Source organism: Melitaea cinxia, chromosome 24, assembly GCF_905220565.1.
Source record: "Melitaea cinxia chromosome 24, ilMelCinx1.1, whole genome shotgun sequence".
Taxonomy (NCBI): Eukaryota; Metazoa; Arthropoda; class Insecta; order Lepidoptera; family Nymphalidae; genus Melitaea; species Melitaea cinxia.
Window position 1 is genome coordinate 618,058 of NC_059417.1, and position 17,452 is coordinate 635,509.

The window sequence follows — 17,452 nt, forward strand, 5'->3', positions numbered from 1 at the left end:
ATTATTTTTATTAATTTTTGTATGTATATAAATATTAGTTAAGGTAAATAATATATAATTATATATATAATATATAATATAAGGAAGATTAATTTTTAAAAAAAATTATTACTGTCACAACAATGTGTTTTGAACTGTGTCTTACAAGGAAAACAAGTTGTTTTTTCTTAAATATTTTTTATTTATTTAATAAATGTTTTATTTTGTGTATGTGTTTTTTACTGTCTAATTGAAACAATATTTTTGTGACGATGATTCATCGTTCCTGTCGTACCAATATATGAATTGATTAAGTTTTTTGTATTTAATATTCTCAGATAAGATTCGCACCAAAGGGAAATTAAAAAGTCGATGTCTTTATTGTTGTATAATATATTTATGTAGAAATGTTACAACGTCCCTCGTGCAGGAGAGTATCACTTGCACATTCTAACCTGAAAACAAAACAAAATAAATAATAAGCTAGCTGAGCTGACCTGGCGAACTTCGTACTATCATATTTTTTAATTAAAAAAAAATCGTGGTCATTAATCGAAATAAAATATAGCCTATATTAAGTTGGACAAAGTTATAAATCTGTGTCAAATTGCATCAAATTCGGTGCAGTAGTTTTGGTAATTAGCCCACCCAAACATTTTGACCACGATATTTTTATATGTTTAGAGACAATTCGCTGTCAACTTTAACTTTTGTATCCACAAATATTATTAACGAATTAATTTCAACACAGAAAAAAACTAAGGACACGTTGTCAACCCTATTATTGAATTGACTAAATAAATAAAAAAACTACAATAATTATTTAGATGGCTTGTATTCAAAATCAAAATCAAACATATCTTCGTCATTCTACAAAAAAGGGAGGGGGTGGGGGGGAGGGGTTTAGACCTCACGACTGAAGTAAAACTTCTTTAGCAATTGGCCTGCACAATAGGCCTACCCGTGTCTTAGATATACGAAACGTAACTTAGCTACGAGAGAAATACATTCTCGTCACACATTTACCACCTTACTCCCCAAGTCAAGCTCGCGCAAAGAAGTTTTACTTCAAAAATAGCAGCTGCGATGTTTCTAAACCATTTTTCTGCTTATTCAAATTGAAAATTTTATCTTCGAAGTAATACCGTTCGTGGACGAAAGGTATCGTTTTATGAATATAGGAACCGAGTATGAACATCAAGTTATACTTACTCGCAACGACTGGCATACGTTTGGCCAGAAACAGCACAAACGGGGGCATATATGTCTGGACAGAAACACGCCTCACGCTGATGCTGAGGTGTTGCTGGAACTGATGTGAAAACGATGAAAGTCGTGACGATAACTAAAAAAAAAACCAGCGGGCTTTAGACCATATGACTGAAGTAAAACTTATAAAACGTAAGCTTTAAAGTGAGGTGGGGCACAGCGGAAATTTCCTGTTCAAAATATGGAGGAGCCCGACTGTGGTAGTACCTCGACCTTACAGAAGATCACAGCTAAATAATATTGTTTTCAAGCAATGTTTGTTCCTATTAGTGAGTAAGGTGACCAGAGCTCTTAGAAAAAAGTATTTTAGGGTAGGGTCAGGGTGTTGCAGGCGTCTATAAGCGACGGTAATCGCTTACAATCAGGCGAGCCGTATGCTTGTTTGCCGACCTAGTTATACAAAATAAATATATTGACAACTCCGTCATATGATACATGCAATAAATAAATATTATTATTGTTTTATTAAATATGGACTACTTACGTAATAAATACTTCATGATGTTGGTAGACGTGTTTGTTTACGAGGAAGTCAATGTGTACTGACAGACGTAAAATGTTCAAGGACTTTATCTGCACTATGTGTCACCGCAGTGAATAGCACTCTATAAAGTGATTTCAAATTACTTTACCTAACATTTAAAGTAAACAAATAAATAAGGATATATTAATTTAAAATACACACACGGTCGTCTGTTCCTAAAGCAGGCAACTTAATGCTTGTGTTATAGGTAACAGTCAACTGGTGTACATAGTTTTTGAAGTAAAACTGAAGTGTGATTGGGCAACGCGAACGGAAGTTGAGAGGGAGATATAAGTTAGTGAATATAGAAAGAGAGACAGTTACTTTTCGTAAGTTTTACTTCAGTCGTGTGGTCTAAAGCACGCTCGTTTTTTTGTAACAAAGTTTTAAATTATTTTAAATCCGTATATAGTGTAAGCCGTACTGTGTCGATGAGATAACTCAATTCTAATCCTTAAAACATTTTAAATATAGCTATGTATTGATATTACAGTCATACATTCGATTTTTGTATGGACGGCGATGTGTAATACATTCTATGATTTTAAAACACTGAAATTATATCTTCGCTCGAGTATATATTACATCTTGGATCAAGTTCGGAATATTAAAAAGCTATCTATGGCAGGGGGTTGTGTGTGAGTTTATATGGTTAGGTTCATATCCGAAATATTCAGTCGGTTTGAACACGTTATTTGATCAAATTATTCATTTAAATTTCAAACAATTGTGTACTTTGAAAAAAGTATTGTATTGTTAACACGTTTACGCCGTGTTGCTTAAAATTGTTATTCAAAATTTTGTTCTACCGTCATTTAGTTGTTTTAATCAAACAAAAATTGACATCAACGGCCTGTTTCTCAATCTCTAAATTTACTTACCAGTGATTGAACTCCGTACTCAACGTATCGCATTCAGCCTCTAACATCCTATTGCTGGGCATAGTCTTATTTTCCATTTAGGAGAGGACTGAGCTTCATCCACCACGCTGCTCCACTGCAAGTGGGCGGATATATTCCCTACTACGAGTAACGATCGATATCAGGTGTTTAAGATAACAACCGGGAACGACAGCTTAACGTGCTCTCCGAGGCTCGGTGGGAAAACCCACAAGGACAGATATCCAAACCGAAATATTAGTATATTACAAATATGCCCCCAAGCGGGAACCGAACCCGCAAACCGTCGGTATTTTAGGCGAATACTCGCACAACTACACCAGAGCGGTTGTTATTACCAACCACTACTCTACACAAATTTTGTCAAAAATCGATCGCTAGTGGGTAAAACCAGAGATAGATTACTGAAAATGGCCGTATGACCACAATATCCAACTCTATTTTATATTAATTGTGTTGTTTTTTATTTGTGTATTTAATTCTTTATATGTTTATAATATATACTATCTATTTATATATGTATGTATATATGTGTGTATATGTATATATGTATATATTATTGTATTATTAGATTGTAGGATCTACTTTGTTTTTTTTTTTAATTTTCTGTTTTGCCTTTTGATAACCCTACTCTTTTTATTTTAAAATCTCCTCTACCCCAAGGTTGTCTGGAAGAAATCGCTTACCTAGCGATAAGACCGCCTTTGTGCATAATATTGTTTTGCAAATTTTATTTTTTAAAGATGTATGTTATGTCGGCTTGTAATATGCACAATAAAGTATATTTCTTCTTCTTCTTCTTCTTCTAATTGATATATTTTAAAGAATACGCATGTAAACATTATTTCCATACTCTGGGTAGGAATTGAAAGGGCAAAAAAAAGTGTAAAGTGTAAAGGAGAAAAAAATTGAGGTAATGGAAGGCAGAGAATATAAGCTAACAGAACATTTACATATAATTCCTAGCCCCTAATAAAAGTATTGTTATCCTTAGCATTAGGTTTCGAATACAATTTTAAAATTTAATCGTGTATTGTACTTTTAATACTATTTAAAATGAAGCGTTATATTAAAACAAAACATTCATTATCAAAATATATTATATTTTATTCATTACATCGTTTACATCGTTCAGTAATCCTCGGTCAGTTCAGTCGATCTCGTCAGATGCAACGCGAGGAGTATGCTAATTGGTCATTTGTGCAAAACAATCTGAAAAAAAAAGTCTGTCAGCTCCGACGCACAATTGGAGTTTACACTCCTTCAGATCGACTGTTTAAATAGTCAAAAAAGGCTTACTAGTCTAAGAAAAAAAGATTAATACCATATCAAATAGTAAAAGCCACGTTGCCGTTTCTACCCTCGACCCACCCCAGGAGGTGTAGCAACCTTTATTCCCACAGGAATACAGCACTACTTGAGATCACTATTATTTAGCTGCGATCTTCTGTGAGGTATTGGGGATGTTCCCAGTTGGGCTGCTCCAGATTTTGAGCAGCATATTTTCTTTCTCTTATTAACATTAATTGTATTGAAATCGAAATAAAGTTGATTTTTAGCAGCTTTATATAGCAGGTAAACCCAGTATGATGATATCCCGGTGCGACACTAGTTTTTTCTAATAATATGTCGTAATAATATAAATAATATAATAAAATACACTCGACTAAGAATGTAAATTACTCTAAGAACATTTTGACGATATAAACTTATCAATTAGGTAAGCGTCGTCGATAATCATAATTGGATTGTTTGTTATTAAATAAATATAATACTATACTAGTTTTATACCCGACTTTCATTGTATATTTTTAAAGTGGATGTCTAAATCGAATGTATGAAAATCTCGTATTACTGTGTTTATGTGTCTACTTCTTTGAAACGTCTCGACAGATTTTTAATTACTACTTAATTACGCCCAGACCAGGACTAACATTTGTATGGTCGATACAAATGTCTGTCGTGAGCGGGAATCGAACCCGCGACCGCCAACATCACAGCCAGTGCTATTACCGCGGCGCCAACGCGTCGTCATATAGTTTTTTTATTTATATGTCAAAATAAAGATGAAATAAAATTCTAGAATGCTCGACAGAAGGTACTAAACTAAAAACTGGATTGACGCTAGCGGACACCGTAAATATATGTATGAACCATACATATATTTTTTGTAGATTTAGAAATTTGTGCTTGTGTATGTTATTACAGTATTAAGTAAAGTTTTGCACACCTGCATATATTTTCATAGGTTACGCCGGAAACGCCGCAAACTGGCCGATGAAGGTCCGGACAGAGGCAATCCTGCCGAGCCATCGCGATGGCCAGGAACATGGAGATTATAACTGAAACATTTATTTATCTATACAAAATATAAAATGGTAGGAAAGTCAAAACTGTACATTGAATATTTTTTTAAAAGAATAATAATAATAATAATAATAAATAAATATCTACACAATACACACACGGTCGTCTGTTCCTAAAGTAAGCAACTTAATGCTTGTGTTATAGGTAACAGCCGACTGGTATATAGCTACATTTTTTTTTTTTTCGATAAACATACTTATAAATGATACATATATAAATATATAAATAAATATTTATATTACACCCAGACTCGGGGTGGGAATCGAACCCACAACCCTCGGAGCAGAAAGCAGGGTCACTACAAACTGCGCCAACGCGCTAGTCGACTACTTGGACTACGACTACTTGGACTACGACTACGAATACTTGGGGTGTAACCATTCTGTGACAACGCGTAATCTAACGACGCATATTTGAATGTTTTGTTGTTATTATGTTAATAATAACTATGTCATAAGCTAGCTTCATACTATAAATAAAGACATTCTGTAGTATATTTAGTATCAGCATTGCACCCGTGCGAAGCCGGGGCGGGTCGCTAGTTACATCTTAAAATAGTATAAATAATACTAAACATACAAATAATCACTCGATGGATGGAAAATTTTAACTTTAAAATATTCGAATTAACTTACAAAAAATGATCTTCATGATTACGGTCGACCTGATTCGTTGAACACGGGCGGAGAACTGACAAATGCTGAGTCAAAGCGAAGAATTTAAAGCTGTCGGTATTTCGTGGTATTTATAGCAATTAGTTTAATATGACTTGACATTAGTAAAACATTTATAGTAGGAATGGAAAATTTTATAATAGTATTTAAATTAAAATTCTATTAATGATCTGTAAACAAAAAAAAAAGATAAAAACAACTTCAAATTAGAAAAATACTTTAAGATTACAACTTGACCAAAATTTGTGGAAGTTTTTAGAAAAGAAATTTAAACAAAACTTATATTAAATTAATTAGTAATTTTCATAAACTTTTATTACAACAGAAAATTTAATTTAAATAATTGTGTTTGCTCGCAAACAAAAAAAACCGACTTCAATTACAATCTTTAAGTAACACAACGTAAGTAGGCAAAAAAATAGTCAAGTAAATACGCGTTATCAAAGATTACTTCAAAAGTTGTAATCAAATCTCGATGAAATTTAAATGTGACCACATGATCAACATCGGCTTATGATGAAATTAAAATTCATTAAAATCGGTACACCCAGTAAAGTATGGTATATCGTGGTACCAAACTAAGGACATCTTCTTTCCAACAAAAAAATAATTATCAAAATCGATTCATAAACGACGGAGTTATCCCTGAACATACATCATATATATACGGTCAAACTGAGTAACCTCCTCCTTTTTTTGAAGTGTTAAAAAAATACAATCTTATTCAGTCTTTTCGTAAACGAACCATATATTATGGATATCAATATTACGACAGACAAGCTTAATATTATACGAGTGTGTTAATACAATTCAACCAATCTAAAGGAAAACGTTGAGATTTCTCCAACTCGGGAATTCCCTAATGACTGTTTGTTGTGATTAGCTACTGACACGTGCATCTAATGCTGTGTGGCTACGGCACTAAAGAATTAAGCCACCCCCTCTCTTCCCGTGGGTGTCGTAAGAGGCGACTAAGGGATAACAAGGTTCCACAACCATCTTGGAACTTAAGAAGCCGACCGATGGCGGGATAACCATCCAACTGCTGGCTTTGAAATACACAGGCCGAAGACGGGCAGCAGCGTCTTTGGTGCGACAAGCCAGTACTGCGGTCACCAACCCGCCTGCCCAGCGTGGTGACTATGTGCAAAACACATGAGTTCACGTTATTTTTGACGTAAACTTGTGGAGGCCTATGTCCAGCAGTGGACTGTATAGGCTGTAATGATGACGTGCATCTAATAATAATAGAACTACTTATACAGGCCACAAAGGAGAGGCAATAACTTAAATCACAAATAAAACATTCCATTCCTAAGCTGTATACAAAAAGTAGCCAGAGCACCACTCTCTATATTTTAGGTTAACATAATTGTGTTTGCTTGCAAATGAAAAAAAAACCTTCAATTACATCGACGAGTCATACCACGTAAGTAGACGAAAAAAATTAATTTCAGAAATGTATTATTTTAAATAATCGTTACGTATTCGTTTTAAATGGTTTAATAACGTATAAACTCAAGTCGTATGTCGGACACGCAAATTTTTATTCATTATGTACACATAACCGCAATTTACCTGCGGTTAAGTACTGTGAATGTGAGTACCCGTGACGTCGGCTAAGGATAACTCACATTATACCGGTCACGAACGGTACGTGGTCATATTTTAAGACGATGTGTGTCGACCATCGTACGGTGAACCGTATAGTCTTCAATATAATGACTTAGAACTCGTTTTTATATTACCGCGTCTTTAACTAATACAATAATAATAAATATTGCTCCGAGGTTTAGGGGTTCGGTTCCCACCCCGAATCTGGGTGTAATGTCTATATTTATTACTATATGTATTATTTAAATGTATGTTTATCGAAATAAAAAAATATACATATAAGCTATATCCAGTCAACTGTAACCTATAACACAAGAGTTAAGTTGCGTACCTTTGGAACACACGACCGTATGTGTGTATGTGTGTTATAAGATATTTATTATTATTATTATTATAATTATACAAACACCTGAAAATAGACAATTCTTTTATTTTGTTAGTTGTTATAAGAACAAAGTTTGAATAAAATAGAATGAAAGTGTGCGTGTGCGTGTGTGTGTGTGTGTGGCATTCACACACGGCAGAAGTGAAACTTCTAAAAAATCGTAGGAAGGTTGCGTTGCGATTTGTTCTATTGACGATGTACGTAAAAATGTCTTGTCGTCGTTTCGCGTTTTATTTACTTATTTATGTATTTATTTATTTAAAGCTCATCAACGCAAGGTACACAGCAAACTATCTAGCGTACGTACATTTTGTTAAAATGTTCGTGTACCCGCAATTATAGATGAGCACGGCATTTACAATAATGACGCTCGAATAATCAATCAAACAGTATTACATATTTTTACAGTTAGTCACATTTGATTATGATTGTACAATAACGTTTTTTTTTTTTTTTTTTTTTTTTTTTTTTTTATCCCTACGCCTCCGAGTTTTATGTTTCGGAGTCCTTATTTACAATAGGTATAATTTACATCTAGGTCTCTTTTATCATACCTCTCGCTTTTAATCCATTGCACTGTCATTCCGCATTCCAGTTTCTTCTTTTATCCATCCGCATTCATTCATTGTGGGGTATTCCCCTCATCAAATTAAATTATCATTTCTACTTAGTTTATTCTATTTCAGTTTTGTGTAAAAAAAAAAGAAATATTAAACTTTAAATCTAGTCCTCTTTTACCATACATCACGCTTTTAGTCCGTTACACTATCATTCCGCATACCAATTTCGTCTTTCATCCATTCACATTCATTCATTTTGGGTTATTACCCACAAGTACAAAAAGCAAGCCTATTTACAGTGTGGAGCGCTAAGCTAAGTGGAGCGGGGAGGGAGCTAATATATTTTATTTTATTATTTAATCTGGTACATTTTCTACAGTTAGTTCTTTAAATTATATTTTTACAGTTACCTTATGACTATAAAACTAAATCTAAATTTACAAAATTAACTTACGAGCTATTCCTTATATTATCTATCCTTCGCTTTTATGTTGACCTAAATATTATGTACAATATTTACACAACATAATTTTCTAATTTTTGTTTCTATTATTTACCTTTATTGCGGCATTTTTACAAAACTGCAGGAACAGCTCTCTAGCATTTGTATTTTCTAGTAATTTTGGCAAGGTATTTTTGCTCAATGTACAATAACGTTAGCAAAGTATCAAAACGTCGCATTTGTTAATTATATTAGTACAATAACATTATTCTAGATTAAAAAGAATTTACAGTTGGGCTGACTTAATAATTTAACAATTTCTTAAGTCTTAAAGACAATGATTTAAAAAAATTGTAATAATGAATATAACAAATAGAGAACATAGAAAAGATCTAAAGTGCAACATAGTCAATAAATGAACAACTGTAGTTATTTGATTAGTAACAAAACAATAAACAACAAGAACAAATATCTAAAATCTCAGAATAAACTGTAATACATTACAAAATTAAGAGAACCCCTCCATATGTCAATAGATATACACAATTATTATAAATTTCATACAACAAAATAATAATAATAACATTAAATTCACAATCGTAATATTTTCAAAATGTCACGTGTTCACAATAATTAATGACCAAAAATAAAAATTAATTGAAGATTGAAAGAAAAAAAAAAACTTATTTACGGCTGTATTTCGATGATTTCGTCAATAGTACTAATTAAAAACAAAATTTAGAATTTGAGAAAAAGGAAACCATCGACATCTATTTTTTATCAAGTTATATAATAAATAAAGTATACCTGCAATCATTTGTAATGTCGGCTTTTATGATAAACCTAAATTACAATGTCATTCTTTACAATTAATTAATATATTATAATGTCATTCTTTATAATTAGTTAAAATTAAATATAATTAATTAAAATCAATTAATTAACAACGTCACATTATTTAAATTGAAGCGGTCAAAATAATGTGACGTTATTTTGATCATTTCAATTTAAATAGGGAATAAAACATAAATTAAAGTACAGTTGTTTTAGATCAAATATTAACTGTTCCGATTTATAATATTTCCATATTTTGATCTCACTTTTCAGTAATAATAAAAAAATGAAAAAAAAAAAAAAAATAAATGAAGAAATTAAAGCCGTCAATAAATGTAACTAACATTAAGCAAGATTTAATATAATTATAATAATATTATACTACATTATTTGAGTGAGTTTTAAGCAGTAATGTATTCTTTTTCTTTCTCTCCTATACATGTGTTTTTTTTTCTTTATGTTGACGCATTTTCACTTCATCTAGCTTCAAACCACAACGAAGCAAAAAAAGTTTCACTTAAAAAATATATCATTATATAAAAATTGCTGGGTTAAGTTTTAATATAGCCAAATCCTTGTACCTGCCATTACAAACAATAGTTCTTGACTTCTACCTTTACATTGTACTAAGACAAAACTAGCGGTACAAGGTACGAGACAGTTAAATACAATTAAGTTAAAGATAAAGATAATCATACAATAAAGTTAAAGATAAAGATAATCATACAATAAAGTTAAAGATAAAGATAATCATACAATAAATCGACGGGTGCAAAGTAAAAAGAGTTAAATACAAAACAGCAACTTTTCAGGAGAGCGCAAAATAGGAAAAAGTGCTCCCATTTTGTCAATTTCAAACCAAATTTGTTGAAATTTTCATCACTTCTTTATTTTATCGAAAGACAAACAATTGTATATTTCATTTCATCTAATTATGTTTAATTTACGAGATATTGCAGTTGTCTGCCTCTACATTGTGCTTAAAAATATGACAACTGAGTTAACTACCACTTGGTCGTTTCTACATAGGAATTAATAAATCTGGGTTTAATAAAGATGTTTCATATACTTATAAGTATGACTTTTCCAATTCCAAAAATTTCCAAAAACGTCTTTCCATGTCTATTGTGATCTATTCAAATGGTTTATTATTATGATAACACTTTCAAACAAACCTTAATACATAAAAAACCAAAACAAACAAACATTGTTGCCGGCCGGCGAAGCACATGACATCTGACTGATGACACAATAGGAATGAACGTGCGCCTCCCGTGCGGACTGCGTAAAAGCGGCCAAGCGGTAGTTGAACGCATGTACGTCGTGTAATTTTACAAAACAGCAGTAGTTGTCTTCTTTTACTTGACAAAAGTACAAGAAATGAGGTGATATTTGTATTTTTTATTTTGCCATGTTGTAGAATATAAAGTTTTTAGTTAGTTACTGCAATAAAAAAAAAATCTCAAAATTGTAGTTAACTTTTTTTACTTTGCACCCGTCGAAATAAGAGTAGAAAATACTTTGCTTAAAATAAAGTTATTCGACTAGAGATGCAACTTACAGAAGATCGCTACAGCTTGTAATATCCCACTACTAGGCATAGGCCTCTTTCCTAATGTAGGAGAAGGGTCAGATCCTTCTCCTGCTTACAGAAGATCGCTGTTAATAAATATCCGTACTATTGCAGGCCGTGGAGTGTGAAAGGGTGTGTGTGTGTGTGTGTGTGTGTGTGCGCGCGCGCGCGTGTGTGTGTGTGTGTGTGGGTGGGTGGGTGTGTGAGTTTAGATGAGTTAGGTTCATATCCGAAATATTCAGTCGGTTTGAACAAGTTATTTGATCAAATTATTAATTTAAATTTCAATAATTGTGTGCTATGAAAAAAGTATTGTATTGTTTTGAGCGTACACGGTCGTGTTGTTCGATCTACTTCGATGGCTTTCTTCCTACCTATATAATAACTCGCTCGAAATTTCGTGACCTTACCAAGAGATGGCTCCTTGAGCAGCAAAAGTCAGAATCAAATTGGCAAAAAGTGAAGCTATCAATACATTGATATAGGCGACTATAGCATTTCATCAGACAGTTGATACGAAACGCTCACTGAGCTGGATTTGTAGTAACTATGACTTTATTGTAAGCGTATAGTATGTCTCACGTGGCTCGCCATTTTACCTACTTGTACCTTCGGCAATGTACTTCATTTATTAATCCTGGTTTTTATTTTTTTATTTTATTAAATACTATTTTCATTACTTTTTTCGTTACTATATCTAGTTTTTAAATGTAAATCTAACGTCCTGTGCTGGCAGCATTTGTAAAGGTGCGGACTGAAAAGCAGCAATAAGCTGAGTCTACGACCTTTTCACCAGCATTTTTTATAAAATCTCTGTAAATTAGACTAAGAAATCTTTTGTTTATTTTTTTATGCTTGGTGAATAAACTTCTTTATTATTATTATTATTATTATTATTATATAACCGTAGCCAAGCAGTGACAGTGAAAGGGCATGTTTCCTCTTTTGTGCCCGTTTCTTCTGGTGTACCCCAGGGCTCGCACCTTGGTCCTCTACTTTTCAATATTTTTATAAATGATATACATGTTTTTTTTTACGTTATCACAAATGCGCTTATGAGTCCCGCGATAACATCTTCTCTCACCACCATGGGTAGACTGGTAGAGATCTCTTGCAGAGATAAGTTCGCCCTTGCCAACATTTTTTTGTAAAAATGACTTGTAATTATGATTTTTTTAAAGTGCAATAAAGAATATATATAAAAAAATACATACATTTTTCGAGAATTCAGATATATTCCTTTATGCTGATGACATGAAAATTTTTAGGTGTGTATCTTATAATTCTGTGAACAAATTGTGTGATTACTGCTCAGTGAATTCTATGTATCTGAACATAAAAAAATGCTACGTGATATCCTTTTCTCGTAAGACTAACACAATTAATTTTAATTATCAACTTAATCAGGAGACAATAACACGAGCTACCGAGGTGCGAGACTTGGGTGTTTACATCGATAGCAAATTGACTTTTAAGTTACATATTAATTTTGTTACTGCTAATTCATTCCGAATGCTTGGCTTTGTATTGAGAGTGGAACGTGATTTTAAAAATGGTGGCACAATTATTCTCCTTTATAACTCTTTTGTAAAATCTATCTTGGAATACTGCTCAACTGTATGGAATCCATTTTACAAATGTCATGTTGATGTTGCTCAATTGGAAAAAAATAGTTATAAATTTATAAAAACTTTAAGTTACAAAGCTTCACCGCATATTCAAGATATCCCGTATGTTCCTTCTTTAGAAAATCGTCGATTGGAGAGAGACCAAATATTTTTATTTAAGTTACTTCGTAATTTTGTTGATTCCCCTTATCTACTAAGTAATATATTATTTAGGTGTCCCAAAATAAATACACGTCGTAATCAGTCCCTATTCTATGTGCCTAGAACCTGGGACCAAATATACACAGAATAATTTTACTTTTAGAGCATGTAAAATACAGAACCAATGTTTTCATCATATTGATTTTGCTACTCGTTCAGTGCAATCTTTAAGGAGTGAATTACGATATGCAATAAATTTTTAATTTTTAATTTTATTGTAGATATATGATATGGCTGATAGCAAACGCAATTAACCATGTGTATTTTTCTTATTTACAATTTGTTTATATTTGAATAGTACATAAGGTATGAACACATCTTGATTATTACTGAGACATATTTATTATTTTTATTAATTTTTGTATGTACGGTCGGCCAAGAAAGTGGTGTACCAGTTTTGATTTAATTTCCTGGTCATCGAAAATTACAACAAGGTTCGTTATTAAAAGATATTACTGAAAGAGACATATAATAATGACGTAAACCTAATTGATAAGTATTCATACGTCATTACGGTACATAAATATTAGTTAAGGTAAATAAGATAGAAGCTTAATTTTTTTAAAAATTATAACTGTCACAACAATGTGTTTTGAACTGCGTCTTACAAGGAAAACAAGTTGTTTTTTCTCAAATATTTTTTATTTATTTAATAAATATTTTATTTTGTGTATGTGTTTTTTACTGTCTAATTGAAACAATATTTTTGTGACGATGATTCATCGTTCCTGTCGTACCAATATATGAATTGATTAAGTTTTTTGTATTTAATATTCTCAGACAAGGTTCGCAACAAAGGGAAATTAAAAAGTCGATGTCTTTATTGTTGTATAATATATTTATGTAGAACTTTTACAACGTCCCTCGTGCAGGAGAGTATCACTTTCACATTGTAACCTGAAAACAAAACAAAATAAATAATAAGCTAGCTGAGCTGACCTGGCGAACTTCGTACCATCATATTTTTTAATTATTAAAAAAAATCGTGGTCATTAATCGAAATAAAATATAGCCTATATTAAGTTGGACAAAGTTATAAATCTGTGTCAAATTTCATCAAATTCGGTGCAGTAGGTTTGGTAATTAGTCCAGACAAACATTTTGATACGAGATTTTTATATGTTTTGATACAATTCGCTGTCAACTTTAACTTTTGTATCCACAAATATTATTAACGAATTAATTTCAACACAGAAAAAAACTAAGGACACGTCGTCAACCCTATTATTGAATTGACCAAAAAAAAACTGTAATAATTATTTAGATGGCTTGTATTCAAAATCAAAATCAAACATATCTTCGTCATTCTACAAAAAAGGGAGGGGGGGTTGCACCTGCAACACCAGAAGCATCGCAAGCGCGTTGCCGACCCAATCCCCAATCCCCCAGCAGCTCTGGTCACCTTACTCACCAACGATAACACAATACTGCTTGAAAACAGTATTATTTAGCTGTGATCTTCTGTAAGGTCGAGGTACTACCCCAGTCGGGCTGCTCCAGATTTTGAGCAGCACATTTCCTGCTGTGCCCCAACTCAATTTTTTTTTTAAATCTAAATATACCTAAATATTTTCTCTTATTAACATTAATTGTATTGAAATCGAAATAAAGTTGATTTTTACAAACATATAGCAGCTAAACCCAGTAGATGAAACCCCGGTGCGACACTAGTTTTTTCTAATAATATGTCGTAATAATATAAATAATATAATAAAATACACTCGACTAAGAATGTAAATTACTCTAAGAACATTTTAACGATATATATTTATCAATTAGGTAAGCGTCGTCGATAATCATAAGTGGATTGTTTGTTATTAAATAAATATAATACTATACTAGTTTTATACCCGACTTTCACTGTATATTTTTAAAGTGGGTGTCTAAATCGAATGTATAAAAATCTCGTATTACTGTGTTTATTTGCCTACTTCTTTGAAACGTCTCGACAGATTTTTAATTACTACTTAATTACGCCCAGACCAGGACTAACATTTGTATGGTCGATACAAATGTCTGTTGTGAGCGGGAATCGAACCCGCGACCGCCAACACAACAGGCAGTGCTATTACCGCGGCGCCAACGCGTCGTCATATAATTTTTGTATTTATATGTCAAAATAAAGATGAAATAAAATTCTAGAATGCCCGACAAATGAAAATTAAACAGAAGGTACTAAACTAAAAACTGGATTGACGCTAGCTGACACTGTAAATATATGTAGGTATGAACCATACATATATTTTTTCTAGATTTAGAAATTTGTGCTTGTGTATGTTATTATAGTATTAAGTAAAGTTTTGTGCACACCTGCATTGATTTACATAGGTGACGCCGGAAACGCCGCAAACTGGCCAATAAACGAGCGGACAGAGGCAATCCTGCTGAGCCATCGCGATGGCCAGGAACATGGAGATTATAACTGAAACATTTATTTATCTATACATATAGTAAAATGGTAGGAAAGTCAAAACTGTACATTGAATATTTTTTTAAATGAATACTTGGGGTGTGATCTACAATCGATACCGAAGCCAAAAATATGGTTTTTAGAATTATTGTCTGGTTGTCTGTTTGTCTGTATGTATGTTCGGGATAAACTCAAAAAGTACTGCATGGATTTACTTCAAATTTGGCACGAATATTATTAAGAAGTCGGGTCAACACATAGGCTACATATTATCACGCCACCACCAACGGGCAACGAGCAGTGAACCTTTATTTCTTCAACGCATTCTGTAACAACGCGTAATCTAACGACGCTCATTTGAATGTTGTTGTTATTATGTTAATAATAACCATGTTATAAGCTAGCTTTACAGTATCAGCATTGCACCCGTGCGAAGCCGGGGCGGGTCGCTAGTTACATCTCAAAATAGTATAAATAATACTAAAAATACAAATAATCACTAGATGGATGGAAAATTTTAACTTTAAAATATTCGAATTAACTTACGAAAAATGATCTTCATGATTACGGTCGACCTGATTCGTTGAACACGGGCGGAGAACTGACAAATGCTGAGTCAAAGCGAAGAATTTAAAGCTGTCGGTATTTCGTGGTATTTATAGCAATTAGTTTAATATGACTTGACATTAGTAAAAAATGTATAGTAGGAATGGAAAATTTTATAATAGTATTTAAATTAAAATTCAATTAATGATCTGTAAACAAAAAAAAAGATAAAAACAACTTCAAATTAGAAAAATACTTTAAGATTACAACTTGACCAAAATTTGTGGAAGTTTTTAGAAAAGAAATTTAAACAAATCTTATATTCAATTAATTAGTAATTTTCATAAACTTTTATTGTGCTGTGTGGCTACGGCACTAAAGAATTTAGCCACCCCCTCTCTTCCCGTGGGTGTCGTAAGAGGCGACTAAGGGATAACAAGGTTCCACAACCACCTTGGAACTTAAGAAGCCGACCGATGGCGGGATAACCATCCAACTGCTGGCTTTGAAATACACAGGCCGAAGACGGGCAGCAGCGTCTTCGGTGCGACAAAGCCAGCCCTGCGGTCACCAACCCGCCTGCCCAGCGTGGTGACTATGGGCAAAACACATGAGTTCACGTTATTTTTGGCGTAAACTTGTGGAGGCCTATGTCCAGCAGTGGACTGTATAGGCTGTAATGAATGAATAAACTTTTATTACAACAGAAAATTTAATTTAAATAATTGTGTTTGCTCGCAAACAAAAGAAAAACCGACTTCATTTACAATCTATAAGTAACACAACGTAAGTAGGCGAAAAAATAGTCAAGTAAATACGCGTTATCAAAGATTACTTCACATGTTGTAATCAAATCTCGATGAAATTTAAATGTGACCACATGATCAACATCGGCTTATGATGAAATTAAAATTCATTAAAATCGGTATACCCAGTAAAAAGGTATGGTATATCGTGGTAACTAAGGATATCTCCTTTCCAACAAAAAAATAATTATCAAAATCGATTCATAAACGACGGAGTTATCCCCGAACATACACAATATATATACCTACGGTCGAATTGAGTAACCTCCTCCTTTTTTTGAAGTGTTAAAAAAATATAATCTTATTGAGTCTTGACGTAAACGAACCATATATCATGGATATCAATATTTCGACAGACAAGCTTAATATTATACGAGTGTGTTAATACAATTCAACCAATGTAAAGGAAAACGTTGAGATTTCTCCAACTCGGGGATTCCCTAATGACTGTTTGTTGTGATTAGCTACTGACACGTGCATCTAATAATAATAGAACTACTTATACAGGCCACAAAGGAGGGGCAATAACTTAAATCACAAATAAAACGTTCCATTCCTAAGCTGTATACAAAAAGTAGCCAGAGCACCACTCTCTATATTTTAGGTTGACATAATTGTGTTTGCTTGCAAACGAAAAAAAACCGACTTCAATTACATCGACGAGTCATACAACGTAAGTAGACGAAAAAAATGATTTCAGAGATGTATTATTTTCAGAGATGTATTATTTATTTATTTATTT

At 32.6% G+C, this 17,452-nt stretch overlaps 3 long non-coding RNA genes across 4 annotated transcripts; all 3 read right to left on the minus strand.

The window, feature by feature from the left end:
• Positions 1-356: 356 nt before the first annotated feature.
• On the minus strand, positions 357-1,968 carry LOC123665462. Of its 2 annotated transcripts, XR_006745045.1 has the most exons (4): positions 1,934-1,968; positions 1,733-1,853; positions 1,192-1,324; positions 357-434 (listed from the first exon to the last, which is right to left on the minus strand). It is a non-coding gene; the product is annotated as an uncharacterized LOC123665462 (long non-coding RNA). The 2 variants fall into 2 exon arrangements; XR_006745044.1 differs by lacking the exon at positions 1,934-1,968 and having other exon boundaries at positions 1,733-1,917.
• A 1,784-nt stretch (positions 1,969-3,752) lies between these two features.
• On the minus strand, positions 3,753-5,782 carry LOC123665496. The gene is made up of 3 exons (XR_006745056.1): positions 5,673-5,782; positions 4,901-5,012; positions 3,753-3,882 (listed from the first exon to the last, which is right to left on the minus strand). It is a non-coding gene; the product is annotated as an uncharacterized LOC123665496 (long non-coding RNA).
• Positions 5,783-13,765: 7,983 nt separating this feature from the next.
• LOC123665497 lies at positions 13,766-16,013 on the minus strand. The gene is made up of 3 exons (XR_006745057.1): positions 15,905-16,013; positions 15,259-15,370; positions 13,766-13,845 (listed from the first exon to the last, which is right to left on the minus strand). It is a non-coding gene; the product is annotated as an uncharacterized LOC123665497 (long non-coding RNA).
• Positions 16,014-17,452: the final 1,439 nt, after the last annotated feature.